The sequence below is a fragment of the Giraffa tippelskirchi genome, chromosome 4 (assembly GCF_054371585.1).
Source record: "Giraffa tippelskirchi isolate mGirTip1 chromosome 4, T2T-mGirTip1v1.2.pri, whole genome shotgun sequence".
Lineage (NCBI taxonomy): Eukaryota > Metazoa > Chordata > Mammalia > Artiodactyla > Giraffidae > Giraffa > Giraffa tippelskirchi.
Genome location: NC_137278.1, coordinates 169,601,713 through 169,613,201, shown reverse-complemented (window position 1 = coordinate 169,613,201; position 11,489 = coordinate 169,601,713).

Sequence of the window (11,489 nt, the reverse complement as noted above, 5' to 3'; positions counted from 1 at the left end):
GCAAGTTCGACGTGGGGACACCCAGAACAAGAGTGCTATTTTCTAATCTGAACGAAGGCATCCTGTAAGCTAATGGCAGTCCTGAATGGATAAACTGGAAAACAAAGCCATAGCAGGTGTCCAAGAGGCAACAGAGTACTCTTCATCTGTACAAAGCAGGAGGACATGGACCTCATTTATGGGAAGATGCTGGTGAAAGATGGAGAAAAGGACCTGCTTATTTAAATACTTCTCAGTGTTCAATGGCTTTTTTTTAGCAAATCTTTTCAAAAGAGGCCATTCACGATATTATGTCTTCCATTCTACATGGCGTGAAGGATCTCTCAACATCTGTTCTAGCTCTATTAAGATATTCACTTCTATGTTTCCCTTCCCTTTCTGAGGGTTAGGATGATAGTCTAATTCATCTTATATTCCCAGGATTTGGCCAAACATGGATACTCAGAATATGCTTGTTGAATGAAACTGAGCAACATGTTGTCTGTAACGTGAAGCTTCAGTTCTAAGACAGTTCCGAGTTCAGAATTTTAATCTTACAAAATCAGAATGGAACTAAGAATAACTAACTTTTATTGAGTTCTATATGAATTATATTATTTAGCCCTTGCAGCATAGTCTGTAAGGTAGATACTGTTATTCCTTCTTTTACAAATAATAACAACAACAATAATAAATAATACATAGTATCTAATATGTACCATTCAGTTTTCTAAGCACTCTTGCTCATGTTAGCTAATTTAATCCTCCAAACAAACCTTTCAGGTAAGTACTAGTATTCTCCCCCTGTTAATATCATGACAGGAAAACTGAGTTGTAATTAACTCAGTAAGTAGTAGCGCTTGGAATATCTCCAGCTTCAAGGTCCATGTGATTGCATTGCCTCTCTCCAAATCCCCCAGCCCAAATAATAAACATTCCAGGATTTTCCTAAACATCTATATTGACTTCCATCTGAAAAACAGTATCATTCTGAACTCTAAATCCAAAAGATTCTGTGTTCTTAGGAGATGAGGGAGTAACTAGAAATGGGAAAGTGTGTCTTTGAATGTATTTCATCCCAACGAAATCTTCATGGGAGAAAAAAAAATATCAAGAGTTTAGAAATGTTATTGCAAATCTTTACTGCACCCTTTCAATGACCTGTGTGCCACCCTCACAGTAAGTGGCTCAAGTACAGATTTCCCATTTGGTCATTAACACCCATTATCTCACTACCCCCCACCCCTAGACTTGCCAAATTTACTTTTAACTGCTCTCAGCACTGAGACAGAAGGGGGGCCAAGATAATGAGCCTCCACAATGTATAATTATTATAAATGAGCAGAGATAAACTACACCTGTCAAAATAAATGATCAGCATCCTAAATCGCTGGTTTCTCCACGTACTGTTTTGTAAACTTGAGTTATTCATTCCTGCTAATTTCTCCCAGACCATTCCCACGGCTTTTTCCCCCCTGATTTGAGCTCCTAGAGTTCACTCAGAAAGTGCTTGTCACCCCTAGATTCTTCAGAGGATAAGAGAAAAGCTCGAAGTAAATTGTTCCTGCAGGAAATGAATTACTACATCATGAGAGTTCCCTTGAAAGGATGTCAGACATAGGCTGGTTCATTGTGGCTCTGTCTATCAACGTTCAGCCCTTCAATAATATCCCCTTTTTGTTCTTTTCGTAAGATTCTGCCAAAGTGACAAAAAGACAATGGCGGCAACAGCATAGAAGTCAGGCTAATTCTAAGTGTAACTGTATTTAAGGAATGTTCAGCTGACAGTATTTTGGATGCAGAAAAAACACTTCATAGTCTACAAAGTTCAAATCCAACTAAGAAAACTATTGCTGGTTCCAGGTCTCTGCATCTACACTCATGTAAAATAACTGTCTGTGTGGTTTTTAATGAGAGTACACACACCTCTTTTTGCTGTGATTTTCTTTTACCTTACTACCTGGGTCTATTGGTCAGGATCCCCAGGACACAAGCAATCAAAAAAAAAAAGAAAGGAAGAAAGGGAGCTTTGTTGAGAAAGACAAATGAGTTCATTCAGCAACTCAGAAATAGAACAGGACCAACAGACAGCGTGTTGGGAATAGGGACGCAGTTCCTCCTAGGGGGACTGAATGCGATTGATTTGAACACCCCCATTCTTCTGAGAAAAGATCTGGTTGACCTTGAGAGACCCATGTGGTCAACCACAGGGGTGAGTGAGTCTATAACCAAAGGAAGGGAAGATAAGAACAAAAGCAAAAAATACATAGCTTACACCCTCTGATTGGTTTGTTACTCCATGCAAGGAACTCTCAGGCTTCCAGAATTTAGTTCCTGTTCCAACACATGCTCTGGCCCAAGGCACATATCTGTTTTCGTTTGAGTTCTTGGGTGACAAGCAGATCTGTGAAAAGAAAGGCAGGTAGCAGTCAGCACACGAAGTTGTTCAGATCACACTGTGTCCACTACCTGCTCCTTGTTGCACTGGTCTGGATATTCAGAGTTTAGGAAGAAAAACGATTGTGTAGCTTGGTCTCTATATACTAAACACCCTCAAAAATAGCTCTCACACTCTCAATCTGATAGTGATCCTGTGGTTAACTTCACCTTGAGGGTAAATACATCCAAGGATGCATTCAAAGCCTGCAGTAAACTGCATGGCTCGAACTACACCCCACCCCCCAGCTCAGGACAGATCCAATTCCTGCTATGCTGAGAATTATCCCTTTAGTTGCTGGATCATGGGAGGTCCAAAGTCTAGTGGGGTGCAGAATATTGGCAGAAACACTCATGGGTCTCAGAACAGCAGCTGTTTATCAACCAGCAGAGAACATTTCAGTAGGTGAACAATCTGCATGGCTGTGCTGATGTGTTTCTGATACCAACCCTACATATAGACTCAGAAAGACTTAAGCCCATGGGTCTTTGGGTTTTTTTAAACCCAGATAAAACCCATATGAAATCTAAGAGCAGTCTTAGTGATGAGAAATTTTGATTGAGTAGAGAGAAATAGAAGGGACGCCCCCCCCCCCAAAAAAAGTAAGAAGGTAGATGCATTCTAGCACAGACCAAATGCTTACTCCTCAGCCCAGGTGATGCTTCCTCTTCCAGCCAGTCTCCGAGACCCTGCCCTCTTGCTGCTGCCTCTAGAGGGCCCCTGCAGCCCGTCCTTAGGAGCATGCCGGGAGCTCTAGTCTGGGTCTTGGCATCAAGTCCTTTGCCACACACTTGAATCAGATGTGATACACCTGTTGTATATCTGGACTCCAGTTCTATTTTTTAGCAAGAGTCCCCGTGGAGTGACCCATTATTTAGATACTACAGACACTCTCTGTCTCCTGGAACCAGCTTCCATTCCAGTACTACGCCTAGGATCTCATTCCCAACCGAGGACATAGACACGGACTGCTGGGCACCATTTCCCCTGCCATTCATCCACTGGTCCATTCACAAATATTCCCTAGGGACTCTGAGGTTAATTGAAACGCAATCCTTGGGACTTCCCTGGTGGTCCAGTGGTTAAGAATCCAGCTGTCAATGCAGGAGACATCTCTGGTCCTGGAAGATCCCATGTGCTTCAGGGCAACTAAGCCCAGGCACTACAACTACTGAGCCCGAGCTCTAGAGACCCATGAACTGCAATTACCGAAGCCCTCGAGCCAAGAGCCCACCCTCTGCAACAAGAGAAGCTACCCCAGTGAGAAGCCCGGGCATTCCAACTCGAGAATCGCCCCTGCTTGCCTCGACTAGAGAAAGCCCACATGCAGCAAGACCCAGAGCAGCCCAAACCCAACCCAACCCGCAATCCTTGTCCAGAGCAAAAAACCCTACTCTCAGAGCCCCACTTTGAGCAAAGGGCTGGCTGCCTGCTTGTGGAACTCTTAGAAAGCCATAACCTACTTGGCTTTTTGGTTTATTGCCACGTCTAAAATTGCAGAAGCTGTCCTCTACCCATTTGTTGGGAAGGCTGAATACTGGTATGGACACTGCTGACTGGAGAGCTTGGATATTAGGATTCCCTGGTAGCTCAGATGGTAAAGAATCTGCCTTCAACGCAGGAGACCCAGGTTCATCCCTGGATGGAAAGATGCCCTGGAGAAAGGAATGGCTACCCACTCTAGTATTCTTGCCTGGAGAATCCCGTGGACAGAGGAGCCTGGAGGGCTCTAGTCCATGGGGTCGCAAAGAGTTGGACATGACTGATCAACTAACATTTTCACTTTCACTTTTCCTTCAGAACTAGGAGCTGCTCCATCCCCCCAAAATGGTATTAATTTAGCTCTCTTTACCCTCCTCTTGGTTTCACAGATGGCACTAGTGGTAAAGAACCTGTCTGCCAATGCAGGAGACATAAAGATACACAGGTTCGATCCCTGAGTCAGGAAGACCCCCTGGAGGAGGGCATGGCAATCCACTCCAGTTTTCCTGCCTGGAGAATCCCACGGACAGAGAGCCTGGCGGGCTACAGTCCATAGGACTGTAAAGAGTCGGACATGACTGAAGTAACTTAGCACACAGGCGCCCTCCTCTCACGTTTCCTGGTCTTACTAAGTTACAAGACACACCTAGCTACATCCCCACATAGTACCCTTAAACTCCCCATAAATTTCTGATTCATTGTTATCATGGGGTCTCTTGTGTTTACCCTAGGACAAGAGTAACTCTAAGGCCAAAGGCTGTCCTAGTCTGTACAAAATGTGAATGTTCAGCTTTCCCCAAAGCCTCTGCTTTAATATAAAAAGTATATTAGCTTAGAGAGGTCATCCTAAAAAAAAATCACCAAAAATAGGTTATTAATTCAGAAGATGCCTGATTTTGAGATGTCCTACTTTATTACCCTAAATTTCAGACTGCTATATCCATATCCATGACTAGATATTATATAGCTATTGTAGTGTTCACAAAATATAGGAAATTGGAAGCACTGGCTGAAATATGTTTGAGGATATATTTGTCCTTCACAACAGAAAATAAACTCCCAAAGACAAAATGTCACTGTGGCTATCAGACAAAATTTGTTTTTATTCAAAGGCAACCAGGACACATAGCTGGTGAAAACCGAGAAGGTACCAGATTGTCTTCTTCTATTGGTTCTGTAGTAAAGTGAAACCTGCAAAGGTTCATGGGTAATATTGGGTTGGCTTTATCTTGTCATTGCGTCTTGTCAGTGTTGCAAGACATGAAGAGGGAACATTTTTAGTAGTAAACAGCCACTGGCCTTCAGCCCTGCAAGAGCCTGTCTCCCTGATTCATCAACCTGGATCTGGAATACCCAGAGTTACCTGGTTCTGACCCTCTTCCAAGGCCCACTCAGTGCACTGCATTGCAACCTGGCTCCAATCCCCAGCTTTCCATCACTGTTTCCTGTTGATGGTCATGGTCCATTTTGAAGGTCTGATGTTCAGTCCCTCTTTCTCTCCTTTCTTATTATGACCTTGACTGATATTTAGAAGCCATTTCCAGCTACTTTGCCTCTGGATGCTCTGGGTAAATACCTATACCAATTCTTTTTGATCACTGGGCACTAGAAAGAGGCTCTAGAAAAAGAGGAATGCTAGACAAGCAGTCCTTCTCTACAATAAGCTAACATTTATCTTTCCCATAAAGACTGGCCATGGCAGGAGGCCATTCCTTTCTAAAGAAGCTGTGAAGTCTATTGCCCTTTTTTCTATCTGAGCATCCTGAGGATGCAGGATTGCAAGCATCTGAAGATGGCTTCAGAACTGATTAAATCAAGGTTCAGTGAGTGACATATATTAAAGATCCATCTCTCTTCTCTTTCGACCGTGCCATTTTTTAAAAAATATTTGTTTATTGGGCTGTCCCAGGTCTTAGTTTTGGCACACGGGATCCTTAGTTGCAGCATGTGGGATCTAGTTCCCCGAAAGTGAAAAAGTGAAAGTCGCTCAGTTGTGTCTGACTCTTTGTGATCCCATGGACTCTACAGTCCACGGAATTCTCCAGGCCAGAATACTGGAGTGGGTAAACATTCTTTTCTCCAGGGGATCTTCCCAACCCAGGGATCAAACCCAGGTCTCCCTGTCCAGGGATCAAATCTGGGCCCCCTGAATCTTAGCCACTGGACTGTCAGGGAAGTCCCCCATGGTATTAGCTTCATGCTTGGTGAAATCATGGTCATAGAACAGCTGCTGTCATTTCAAGCATGATATGCACACACCAAAGTGTCCAAAGGAAGAAGAGGCTATCTCTTTTACCGTGTCCCTTTACATTGGTAATGACACCTATGCCTAAAGCTACAGAATATTTATCACATCTCTTTGGCCAGAACTGCCTTAAGTCACAACTCTAAACCAATTTTGAGCAAGGAGTACCTCAGTGGTAGATTCAGACTAACAAGGATTTCTTCCTGGAGCTGGTGGTGGTTTAGTTGCTAAGTCGTGTCCGACTCTTTCAATCCCATGGACTGTAGCCTGACATGCTCCTCTGTCCACGGGATTTTCCAGGCAGGTATACTGGAGTGGTTTGCCATATCCTTCTCCAGGGGATCTTCCCAACCCAGGGTTTGAACCTGAGTCTCAGGCCTGGAGCTGGGGACTTTGCCAATAAGGATGAAGGAAAAATGGCCTTGGCAGTAGGCGGGGCACACCATCTGGATGGCAGAATTACTGTGGACAGTTTGCGTACTGGTTGCTTTTCAGAGAATAATCAGGCCTCCCAGGATTGCTTTCAGTGGAAGGGTACACAGCAAGTAGCCTAGGAGTGTTTTATAAACAAATATTTAACAATGAGCTGCTCTTCTGAGCTCTGGGTGATAAGGGAACAGACTTGGAAATACTGCCTCAGGCTATTTCCTGCTAGATGTGCATTTCTGGCAATGGACCAAAAATTTTCTGTGCACAATGGATACTCCAAACTTCCCTTAAGACCTCCTGGCAGAAAGAGTCAGTTACACTACAAATTTAGTGTGAGATTGTGATTTATAAAAAGCAATCTGTATTTAGCCTTTGTCCTTTAGAGCACAAAGTTCCTAAAACCCTCAGAATTTCCTGAATGATTTGAAGTGTCTTTTGTTATGTTAATGAGATGGCTTTGGACTGCACCTATGGTTGGGGGCTGATTACCAGGAAACCAACTGGGTTATTAGAGGGTTGGAACTCTCAGTAGCCCCCTGACCTTCAGGAAGGGGAGAGGGGTTAGAGGTTGAATCTGTAGCAAAAGACTAGTGCTTTATTCAACTGTGCTTGTGTTAAAAAAAAGCCTCCATAAAAACCCAAAGTGTGGGGTTCAGAGAGCTTCCAGGTTGGTGAGCACCTGGAGGTGCTGGGAGAACCTGGATGCTCTTTGCCCTGCCCCCCCACCCCCATGTATCTATTCCATCCAGCCGTTCTGGAGTTGTCTCCTTTTACAAGAAACCATTGACTTAGGTTTCTTTAAAGCTATGACAAATCTAGATAAATGTATTACAAAGCAGAGACATCACTTTGCCGGCAAAGGTCTGTAGAGTGAAAGCAATGGTTTTTCCAGTAGTCATGTATGGGTTTGAGAGTTGAACCATAAAGAAGACAGAGTGCTCAAGAATTGATGCTTTTGAGTTGTGGTGCTGAAGAAGACTCTTGAGAGCCCCTTGGACTGCAAGAAGATCCAACCAGTCCATCCTAAAGGAGATCAACCCTGAATATTCATTGGAAGGACTGATACTGAAGCTGAAGCTCCAATATTTTTTGGCTACCTGGTGTGAAGCGCTGACTCATTGGAAAAGACCCTGATGCTGGGAAAGATTGAGGGCAGGAGGAGAAGTGGGCAACAGAAGATGAGATGGTTTGCTGTCATCACTGACTCAATGGACATGAGTTTGAGCGCACTTCGGGAGTTGGTGATGGACAGGGAAGCCTGGCGTGCTGCAGTCCATGGGGTCCCAAAGAGTCAGACACGACTTACCAACTGAACAACAACAAAATGGTACAAGCATTATCAAGACCATGCCTCAGAAAGAGTGTAATTAGAGGTCACTCTGGGTCCTGTCATCCCTTAAAGAAAGCTAACATGTTAACTTTCTTTAATTTCTGAGCCTACACTGCTGCCACACCAGCTTTTCAGTGGTCACTGGAACCATCTCCAACTGACGTGTGTGTCTGCTTTACTCTCTCAGATGGCAAAGTCTTTGATGGGGACATTTGATTGGCTCAGCCTAAGTCACCTGCTCATGTTTTAGTTCCCAGAGAGTGCCGGGAGGGAATATCTGCCCTGTGATAGGTATTTGGATATTTGTCCTATTTTTGGCTGCCCAGTTCCTTTTAATCAATTTGTAATCTCTGGGTAATCCACGCCCTCCCCAATAGGTCCCATCTTCTCAAGGTAGAAATCTGAAAAATAATTTTTCTGGATTCCTTCGAAGTCTTGGCCCAGACCTGTGACCTCAGCTCCACCCATCGAGAGAGGACAACACAAGGAAATGGGTTCTATGTGGAGCTTCCATTTTGTGGAGCTGCTGGTTACAAGGTTAAGAACCATGCAGAAGTGGCATCTGAACTGTACCAAGAAGTCTAGTTCCTAGTAGGAGCATGAGCTCTAGAATCTAAGACTCAACTGCAGCTCCAAAGTTTCCTCCCTGGACCAGCTCTCCAGCACAGTTTGGGGCATGGTCATCCTGGGGCCCATTTCTTTCACCCACCCAATGATCTATAAATGATCCCACTTTGTGTGGATCACAGTCAAGATCCCTGCCTGATGATGTATCCCTCTCCAGTTTCTACAGCTGAAGATGGGAACTTGCCTCCTACCAAGACCAAAATAATAGGGATTTCCCCCAAATAGGAGTGGGATTCTGATCCTGGGAAGTAGAGGATAAAAAAAGACGTATTATTACTAGGACTGCACTCTCATTGGAGAAGGAAATGGCAATCCACTCCAGTGTTCTTGCCTGGAGAATCCCAGGGACAGAGGAGCCTGGTGGGCTGCCGTCTATGGGGTCGCACAGAGTCGGACACGACTGAAGAGATTTAGCAGCAGCAGCAGCACTCTCACATACATTATCTCCAACTCTCACGGTGGTCTCTAAATTTGCTCTTTGTTGTTGCTGTTGTTATTTAGTTGCTTAGTCATGTCCTACTCTTTTGCAACCTCATGGACTGTAGCCCGCCAGGCTCCTCTGACCATGGGATTTCCCAGGCAAGAGTACTGGACTGGGTTCCCATTTTCTTCTCCAGGGGATTTTCCCAACCCAGGGATCAAACCTGCATCTCCTGCATTGGCAGGAGGATTCCTTACCACTGAACCACCTGGAAAGCCAAAATTTGCTGTTAGTATACTCATTTCAGAAATTAAACCAAGGCTCTAAAGCAACTTGAGTGGTCACATAAGTCAGCAGAGCTGCACCTAAGCCCATCAAGTTCTGATTCTCAGAGAGCATTCAAAGTCAATTCTTTCTAATTCTTGTACAGTGTATGTATACACTATGTAGTGTATATAGTGTGTATGGTGCATGCATGCTCAGTTGTGTCTGATCCTGCCACCCCATGGACAGGGCCCACCAGGCTCCTCTGTCCATGGAATTAATTTTCCAGGCAAGGATACTTCCCTGGAAATAGGAATGGGTTGCCTGTTCCTACTCCAGGGGATCTTCCCATCCCAGGGATTGAACCCACATCTGTTGTGCCTCCTGCATTGGTAAGTGGATTCTTTACCACTGGCATCACCTGGGATGCCCGTTACTATTTTTTCATGATAACACGGAAAACACATTTCTTTTTGTTGACAGAAAGTAAAAACACAAAATGGCACCAAACACAAAAGTCAACATCCACAAAAACCCCTTACCTTCAGGGAAAGCCCATTCTTCCTAGTAGTAAATTTTGGGAGAGTTTTCCAAACAGGGTCCTTAGCTAGGAAGATTTCATAGGGTGACAATGTCCTTACCAAGAGGTTCACAGCAAACACATGGGGATCTGTTCTGTGGGTTCCTGAGGCAGCACTGCATCATATCTAGCTTTTTTTTTTTTTTACAAAAGCTTTTTTCTAAAAATTTTCTAAAAATTATTTATTTATTTATTTTGGCTGTGCTGAGTCTTTGTTGCTGTGTGCAGGCTTTTCTCTAGCTGCAGTGAGTTGCACTCTCTAACTACAGTGCTCGGACTTATCGTGGTGTTTTCTCTTGTTGTGCAGCATGGGCTCAGGGCACACGGGCTTCAGTAGTTGTGGCACAGGGGCTTAGCTCCCCCAAGCCAGGTGGAATCTTCCCAGACCAGGGCTCAAATCCATGTCCACTGCTTTGGCGGGCAGATTCTTAACCACTGGACCACCAGGAAAGTCCCAGCATACCATTCCTAAGAGTGCAGGGTGGGGAGCCACACACACCTGACTTTGAACCCTGCCTCTGTCACTGAAGCTGTGGCATCCTGGATGCATTCCTTAACCTCTCTGAGCTTCATATTAGTCTTCTGAGCAAAAGGGATAATAATAGAACCATTCCCTTTGTCATGAGAGTTGAAAGATAATGCTTTTAAAGCACTTAAGGAGCACAATATCTGACATATATTAAACTCTCAACAAAGGTTGGCTATTCTTATCCTTGGGTGACCTTTGATAAAAGGCGAAGGCATTGGACAAGGAACAAGTCAGCGAAGGGCTCAGAGGGAGACCGTAGTGATGTGGCTGAAGCCTCACGTTGGTCCAACTTGATCCTGAATCTCTACAGAAGCAAATTAAGGCTGAATTTTGTTTTATTTTTTTCCCCAGGGAGATAATAACATCCACCTTCCCTGATTCACAGAGTCATTAAGCAGACAAAATAAGATAATGTATGTGCAAAAAAAGCACTAGGCAAAAAGTTAAGTGCCATCAAGTTGCAAGGTATTGTTGTCCTTGTGGCTGTTATCATTTTTGGAAAGCTTTTACCGTGGTAAATAGGAAGACTTGCCCTTGAAAGCCCTTAAATATGTAAGGTCTAAGTATGTGACCAAAAAAAAGGGGAAAAAAAGTTTAAGGGATTTAAATTAGTCCAGCAAAAGGAAGGTTGAATGGGGTGATTTAATTATTTTTTTGTAACACGAATATTGACTCCACAGGGAAGGTTGTGACCAAATCATCTGGTTTCTACCAAGGTCTGAACAATAGGAAATTAGTTTCCAGTGCAAGTGGAAAAGATTAGGTTAACTCTAAGAGATTTTATTGGAAGGATTAAAACTGTCATACGATAATGCTCTCTGTATAACCGTAGGGGCTTCCTAGTACCAGGAGCCCAGGTGAATGATTGGACAAAAATTAAAGGTTTATAAAAATAAGATCATGGCTTTTATTCTAAAGGTAAGCAGAGATGGGACATGAGTTTCTCAAAATGGAAACTCAGAGTTGAGCAATATATTGGAGGTGGTCCCGGTAAAGCCAGATTACTGAAAGGTCATCCCATTCCCACAGGGAAGGAGATGAATGAGGATGGGATGAGAGACACTATCAGAAACTATAATAGGGAAGAATAAATCTGACTCCATACTGGATCTGTTACTTTAACCTGGGTATTCTATTGCTTTTTCTACAAGTTAATCACTAAAGAT